Source organism: Mustela nivalis (assembly GCF_964662115.1).
Source record: "Mustela nivalis genome assembly, chromosome: 13".
NCBI lineage: Eukaryota > Metazoa > Chordata > Mammalia > Carnivora > Mustelidae > Mustela > Mustela nivalis.
This window is the reverse complement of record NC_139032.1, coordinates 69,462,485-69,469,920: the sequence shown is the minus strand read 5'-3', so window position 1 is coordinate 69,469,920 and position 7,436 is coordinate 69,462,485. Positions and strand designations below refer to the sequence as shown.

General features: G+C 41.0%; 1 long non-coding RNA gene across 1 annotated transcript in view; it reads right to left on the bottom strand.

Annotated features, from left to right (window-relative positions):
* Positions 1–1,331: 1,331 nt before the first annotated feature.
* LOC309847097 overlaps positions 1,332–7,436 on the bottom strand; it is a 238,451-nt gene continuing 232,346 nt past the window's right edge. The window contains exon 5 of the long non-coding RNA XR_014302303.1: positions 1,332–1,447. This is a non-coding gene — a long non-coding RNA (uncharacterized lncRNA). The remainder of the gene's footprint in view (positions 1,448–7,436) is intronic.

Genomic DNA, 7,436 nt, shown 5'->3' with positions numbered 1-7,436 from the left:
ACCTGCAAGGTTCAGATACTTCCAACTCTTTTCGATCCACAGCATGGTTCTTCCTTTCCCTCTCCCTGAAATAAACTCTAGTACCTGGTCCATCTAGTAGATTTCTATCTATTTTTCATAACTTATCCCAAATGTCTCCTCTTCTTAGAAACTTCCCTGACATTACTAGGTTGCAGAGAAATTGCTTCTGGGGCCACACTGACTATCCAGGACCTGAATTCCCCATGCCATAGGCTTCCAAGTCTGCCCTAAAGTGAATCTCTACAATTCTTCTCAGGATTCTTTTTTAATTAACAAACATAAATTGAACTGCACACATCTTAAGTGTATAATTAGATGAGTTTTAACAAATACAGACACTCACAAAATAAACACATCAATTAAGAATTAGAACATTACCAGCAGCCTGGAATATTCCCTCATTTCTACCAATCAATCCTCATCTCTAGCCCCAGAGACAACCATTGTCCCAGATCTTTCAACAAAGATTCAACCTATGACTCAATTTTCATATAAACTGAATCTTACAATCTCTCTTTCTTTTTGTCTGGTGTCTTTCACTCAACATGTTTTCAAGATTAATCCTTGTTGTTTCATACATCAGTAGTTCATTTGTTACTGCTGAGTAGTATTCCCCTATATGAAGGTACCACAGTTTGTCCATTCTCTTATGGATGGAAATTTGTGTTGTTTCCAGTTCTGTGCCTCTATGAATAAAGCTATTGAAAACATTCTGTTATAAGTCTTTTGTGAACGTGTGTTCTTACTTCTCTTAGGTAAATACTCTTTCAAGGTGTCTGATATTGCTACTACCAACTTATCAAACTAATTTCCCATTTTAAATATTTTCAGTGTTTTTCCTGGACTTAAAGGCCCAGTCCAAGTTTTTAAGGACCACTCCCATAACAAGTCTATCAAAGAGCCATAATTAACCCCAAGGAGCATGTCCAAGGTGTTGCTCAAAGAACAACACAGAACTAGAAGATAGTTTCCAATCCCAAGGCTCCAACTCTTTGCCTTCTGAGAAGAATGCCACCCATGGTACGAGTGTTTGGTATGCTCCCAAACACACGTGCCACACCCCATCCTTGAAGCTCCTTCAAATCAGCTCCCTTTTCCTCCAGCCAGTGTTTTGATGCCTTCAAAAGTCAAGGGTCCACAAAGGGTAGACACCCCAAGTCCAGGATCCATTTTTCTTCTTTATTTTCTTGCTAGCCCTGGCAAATAAATATCAACCAGCCAACTGTGGCTATCTCAATATTTCCTGATAACCCTGTTACGGAGAAGAGGGTGTAGATAATTGAGCCATCAAAATACAAACTCACCTGGTACCAAATCCAACGGAAGGAAAACCTTTCTTTACATGTTTATTTTATATCAGATGGAGGGCACACAAAGGTGACTAAGGGCCAGTCTTGAGTTTCAGGGCAGTCTTGAGTTTCACAGCCTGGTGAGGGCAGACAGATTATTAAACATGGCAAATAAGAGAGGCCTTCGTTTTAGCTCTAAATGGTGGAGGGAGAGTCCCTTTCTGGAGAAGTCGTGACTGGAAGCTTTCTTGAAGGTGACAGCACTTGTGATAATCCTTGAAAGTTGGTCTGGGTTGGGCAAATGCTACTACAGACTGTTGGGAACAAAAACATAGGGACTCTCTCTCAAGATGTAACTGACTGCTGAACAGAAATTAAATTTGAGAAGACATGTTCCTCCTCTCCTCAGAGACCCTTAGCTCTGAGACCCTGAGGAATTCAAATCACTTCCCACTTAGCCTGTGGTCCTCAGCTTCCTTCATTGCTGTAGCACACGCCTTCACCACCCTTGCAAGCTTGTTATGAAGATCAAAGGATAATGCAAATGAATGAAGTTCCAGAAAGCATGGACTGCTACTCTGAGAAGCTAGTCTTGCTGACATCATTATTGCTTAGTGAATGCCACTGGTCAGGAAGGGAGACCTCGTGTTGGCACCAGCCCTTTACGCCAGCACCTAGAGAAGGTAAAACCATCACTGGTAACCTTTCATTTGGCCCAGGAAAATTTCAATGCTTAGTGCGTCTTGACCCAAAACCATGACACATTTTACAGTATGTTTCTAAGTAGCAATTTTCCATGAAAAAGAACAATGTCCCATGGCTTGAGGGGTTTTTAGCAAGACTTACTTATTTTTTCCCCTCAAAGAATTTCTAAAGATTTCTGGAAACACCAAATCACCCTTGAATCCTTTAATTTCCTACCAATTACCCACAAAAGTACTTCTCACTAATATAATAGAGTCTAACATTCTGAAGTACATCAAGCATTCATTTGGATAAACTCTAGGACCTAGACAGAGCAGGGAAGGTGAAGGAAAAGGGAAGTCACAGGCTCCCCCATCTCATCCTCATGTAGGGCTTCCCACCTAAAGTGACGTTCTGAGGGAAAGGGGATTTTTTTTTTTTTTTTTTTTTTTTTTTTACAAAAGAGGCAAATTTCTCATGGATAAAGAAAACCAGAGTCTGTGCTGGGGGTGGAAAGTTCTTGGCTGTGTCTGTAACAAACACCTGTGGAGCACATACGCTACCCACCATATCCCCACCCCTGAGAAGACCCTGTGGCCCATTCACACTAAATAAGGTTCCTACATTCTAGGAGTTTCCAGAGTTTCTCAGGTTACTGAAAAGCAAGCCACTGACTACTTATCCCTGCTTGAAAGAACTTTAGCTATGGGAACTGCCTGTTCAATTTCATTTTCAATCAACAAAAGTGTGACTTCATTACTTCAATGTCAGTTCAAAAAGATTAGTCTGCCACTTTGTGCCAGACTCATTTTCCTAGGCCTGGAGTTAGGTGGCCTCTGCCTCATGCTACTTACAACCCAGGGTATTAAACTGATTGTGGGTCAAGTGCAAGATGTGATCATTAAGAATCCTTTCTCTTTGCAAATGTCATACTGCCTGAATGCTGCAGTCTCCTATTTGTTTGTTGTTTGTTTGTTTTTGAAACTCGTGGTTAGTCTTCTGCCAACCCAGAATGACATGAAGAACTGAGAATGAATCAGGTTAACGTGACCCCTGTAGACAGAGAAGATGGACATTTAGAACTCCCCAAATCTGCACAGAAGTCAGGATGTTCTTTCTGTTCAGCTGCATATAGTGCTCAGATTAACCTAAACCCATCAGAAATCTAACTGTCCTTAGCCAGCTCAGAAAAGGTTTCAGGTTGCAACATAGGGGAAGCAGGGCTAAGAATAATACTATGATTTAAAAAAAAAAAAAAAAAAAAAAAGTTGGTGAAAGAGGAGGGAAAAAAAAAAACCTCTAGGCAAGGACTGGGCAAAGTCTCACAAACCAGTATGAAGGATACACAGGGGAATCCTTCTCAAGGTTGAATTGGTGACTGGACCAATTTGCCCTCCCTTAAAAACACTGGCATTGATTAGCGAGTGTGACTTTATGGGTTATTTGCAGCTTTAGTTTTCATTCCAAGAAACTGGCAGCGTCTCTCACCACTGATCTCCCCAAATTGATGGATGGTAGCAATTATATAGAGTTATTTATGTAATGTGTTGTAATAGCAGTGCAAGTTGGCTGTCACTTTGACCCAGGCACCCCCTCACCCAATTATAAAGAAACCCCACCACAGAGCTGCCTTCAACCAGGGGCTAGGGAAAGAAAAAAACAAAATAAAACTCTTCATCCCACTTCTTAAGGAAACTTCTTAAGAAGTTTGAAGGCCTTAGAGAAAACCATGCCTTTTTAGTAGAAAAACTGAGCAGTCTTGTTTAATATTAACTTGTCTTTATGATTTATCAGTCCATCCGGGCATTTATTCCTGCCTGTTCTTGTAACAAACAAAGATTATTAATTTAAAGATTAAATTCTATTTTTTCACTAAGGGGATGCTTAATGACTGTGTATTATGTGCAAAGTAGTGGTCTTGTTTCTAGCGAGATGCAAAGGTGAGCCATCGCTCCTGTGCTCAGAAGCAGGTGACTGGCAGCTTTATGATGAGAATAAGGAGAATAACCACCATAACCACAGCTCTCATTTATTGAGCACCTGCTGTGTACCAAGCACTGCACGAAGTACTTTGATACACAGTCCCTTACAACTCATGGATGAGAATACCTTCTCTCCTGCCCTCTGGCCTTTAGTCATTGCCTTGTCTACTCCCGCATGATCACGGGTTATACTCCCACCTCAGGGTCTTGCCCTGTTTCCTCTACCTGGACTCTTCTTTGCCCAGATACCCATGACTCATTCCCTCACCTTGTTCAGGTTTCTGCTCAAATAGCCCTTTATCTGGCAGGCCTGTCGTGACCACTCTGGGTAGACTAGCAGCACGTTCACCCCCACGGACCTCACTCCACTTGTTTGCCTTCGGAGCACTTGACACTCCTGACAAATTATACAGCCACTTGAAACTGCCTGGAAATGAGACAGTTGCGATAGCTGCACAAAACCATGATGTACTAAAAACCCAGAGTGAACTTTATAGTACGTGAACTACGCCTCAATACAGCTATTCAGTAAACAAACAGTATGAAAATAATTTACTGTCTCTCTCTCCCCCTCTAGGAAGCAAGCTGGACTTTGCTCCCTTTTCAGGTGTGGTCTTGGGGCCTAAAGAAGCACCGAACACAGAGGATTTGGTAAATATTAGTTGAATGAAGGAACATATGAGAAGCAACCTTAAAAACTAAAAAAAAAACACTGATCAGCCACAGAATGTTGATGTTTTTGATTCTGTCGATGATTATCAGTTTTTCCTAGAAGTCAAATAGAATAACTCCTGGCACAGGTTGTCTGCTTCTCAAAGACTCCATGGGAATCCTTATTCTTTCCTTTTCTTTTTTCTTTTTTTTCCTAGTCAATTGCAATGTCATCAAACTGAGAAATTAAAAAAAAAAACAAAAACAAAAAACCTTAACTGATAGGCATTTCTAGATTCACATACACTGGGCTCTACCAATTACAGTTTATGACCTCAGGGAAATAACTCATTCTTTCAAACCTCTGTTTCCACATCTATAATATAGGGGATCATAATATACTACTGAGTTCTTATGAGATTATACAACAGAATACACATGGAATATTCTAGCAGCATCTAAACATATACTAAGTGGCCAAGAAATGTTTTCATATCTGCCAAAACACCAGACCTTGCGGATACTCAAATTCCATCTGCAGGTACAACAAAATAAACCCCACTTCTCAAGATGTGTGAACCCAGATTTCAGAGCAACAAGAAAATGGCATGACTGCCCTTCCACTGGAGGTCTAGTTACATCCCCACCTCACTTCCCATCTTCATGAATGCAGACCTCTTTACTTCCACACCATGGGACTTGCTCTGCACAGCAGAGTAGAGAGAGTGCTGGCTTTCCTTCCTCTCAGACAGATAGATGTAGGTTTGAACCTGAGATCCACCTAGCTATAACCTTGAGTAAGGAACTTGAATACTATAATCTTCAGTTTCTTTACCCATTTAATAGGAATCACATCTCTCTCTCTTTCTCTCTCCTTCTCTCTCTTTCTTGATGAGTAAAAGTGGAATGAAATAGGCAGGCAAACACAGTTTGTCTTTTCTAATAATAAAGGTGCCTTCTATTCCCTGTCCCTTTCACTGGGTGTCATCTTTAAGGACTATACAGAAATACTTTCTCTCATTTACTATTCAGTCATCCAATACTGAATGAGTGCCTACCCCTATGCCAGATGCTGGGTTTTGAGGAAAATTGGGTTTATCGGACAAATGTGATCATTCAACCCTTACCCTTGCCAGTGTATAGTCTGCAGCTGCCCAGGCAGAAGCACCCTCTACTCTGCCCTTGAGCCACATTCCAAGGGGACAATAAGACCTGGGGTTAGGAGGAGCAAGCAGCCCTCAAATCCTTCCTCTTCTGTCCTCTCACAGTTCCAGAAATCTAGGAATTTTAATATCTGGAGGGAGGAAGCTTTGGTCCCTCCTCTTGATTACACACATGAATGAAAGCAAACCATCTCTCTAGCTTCTGAGAGTGCCAGGTTCTTTAAAAAGATGGAATCCAATTCTGGGCCTCAAAGGTCAATGGTACAAGAAGCTGGGCTGCCCTTACACAGGACCCCAATCTCAGACAACATTAAAGAAACGCCAGATGAATCGTCCACACTTGGAAACAGTATCCACCTATTACTAACATGAAAAAAAAATAAATAAAAATAATTTTTTTTTATATGGATGTACCATTTCAGTGAATTTTCTCTGCAAGACTGAGGTTTTCATTCCCAAAGGGCACTTTTTCCTTATTCTGTGGACCAATAGCCTCATTGGAAACAAAGGCATTAATCCTCACAGGTAAAAAGATGATTTAAAGCTTTGAGTAGAATGCCAATCAACTTGACTTCTAGCCTCTCTCTGTAAAAAGCCCTGTGTAAGTATCAGAGCACTTTCATTGCTTGCCCTAGGCACAGTTTGGTGGAAGAACACCTCCTTCCTTCCAGTAGATGCAGCCTATACAACCCTTGGGAAAGAAACGGAGTTCACCCTGGTCCTTGACATGAGCTCAGACATTTTGACCTTGAAAAATGACCTTCCAGGCTGTCACAAGTCTCCACTGCTTGGTAACACTGTGTCCCTATACACTTACATATTAGATCTGTTCCCAAAGTATGAACCAGGACTGTCTGAATGTAACATTTACCACATGGATCAGTTTCTGTCTTAAAAACATCAGATTGTTTCATATCTAATTAATAATTTTATAACAAATCACTACATGAATAATCTCATTTAATGTCTACAAAAGTCCTGTGAGGCAGGTATAATCCTTTTTCTAGGGGAAAAAAAACAAAACTTAATAATTTTGTCTAAGTAGTAAAATCAAGACCCAAATCGTCATCCTTAAATTTCCAATCCAGTATTTTTCATCTGCTCCACAGCTGCCTTACAACATTTTCCTGGATCCCTCTTGGAAATTATATATGTATAATACACACACACACACACACACACAAGGAACATATACAGTAAAGAGATATCTGATTGCTATTCTTTCATGGGCAACAATGAGAAACCGAAGCACAGATTAGCCATGAGGAAGCAGAGAACAGAATTCCCTCCCTTTTTCTGCCAGGCGCTTTTGCCCTACTCCTGAAAATTTAAAGTAGTTTTAATGAACTGAATTTTCTTTAGAATGCTCAGTCTCCATCTGAAGAATCAGTATGGATTCTGTTTTCTCCATTTGTAAGGGAACCACTGCAAGAAAGATCCCCTGGCAGGGAAACGATCTGGGGCTCCCCACAGCCAGAACCGCTCACGAAGGGCAAACTTTCTTGAGGAGTGCCCACAGAACCAGCCAAGTTCCGCTGTGGCTTCAGAGTACATACACACACACTTCTGACTTCGTGGTTTTCGGCAATAGATGAGTACCGAAGAGTCGCATGAAAGCACACGTCTATCACTTCACTCAATAAACA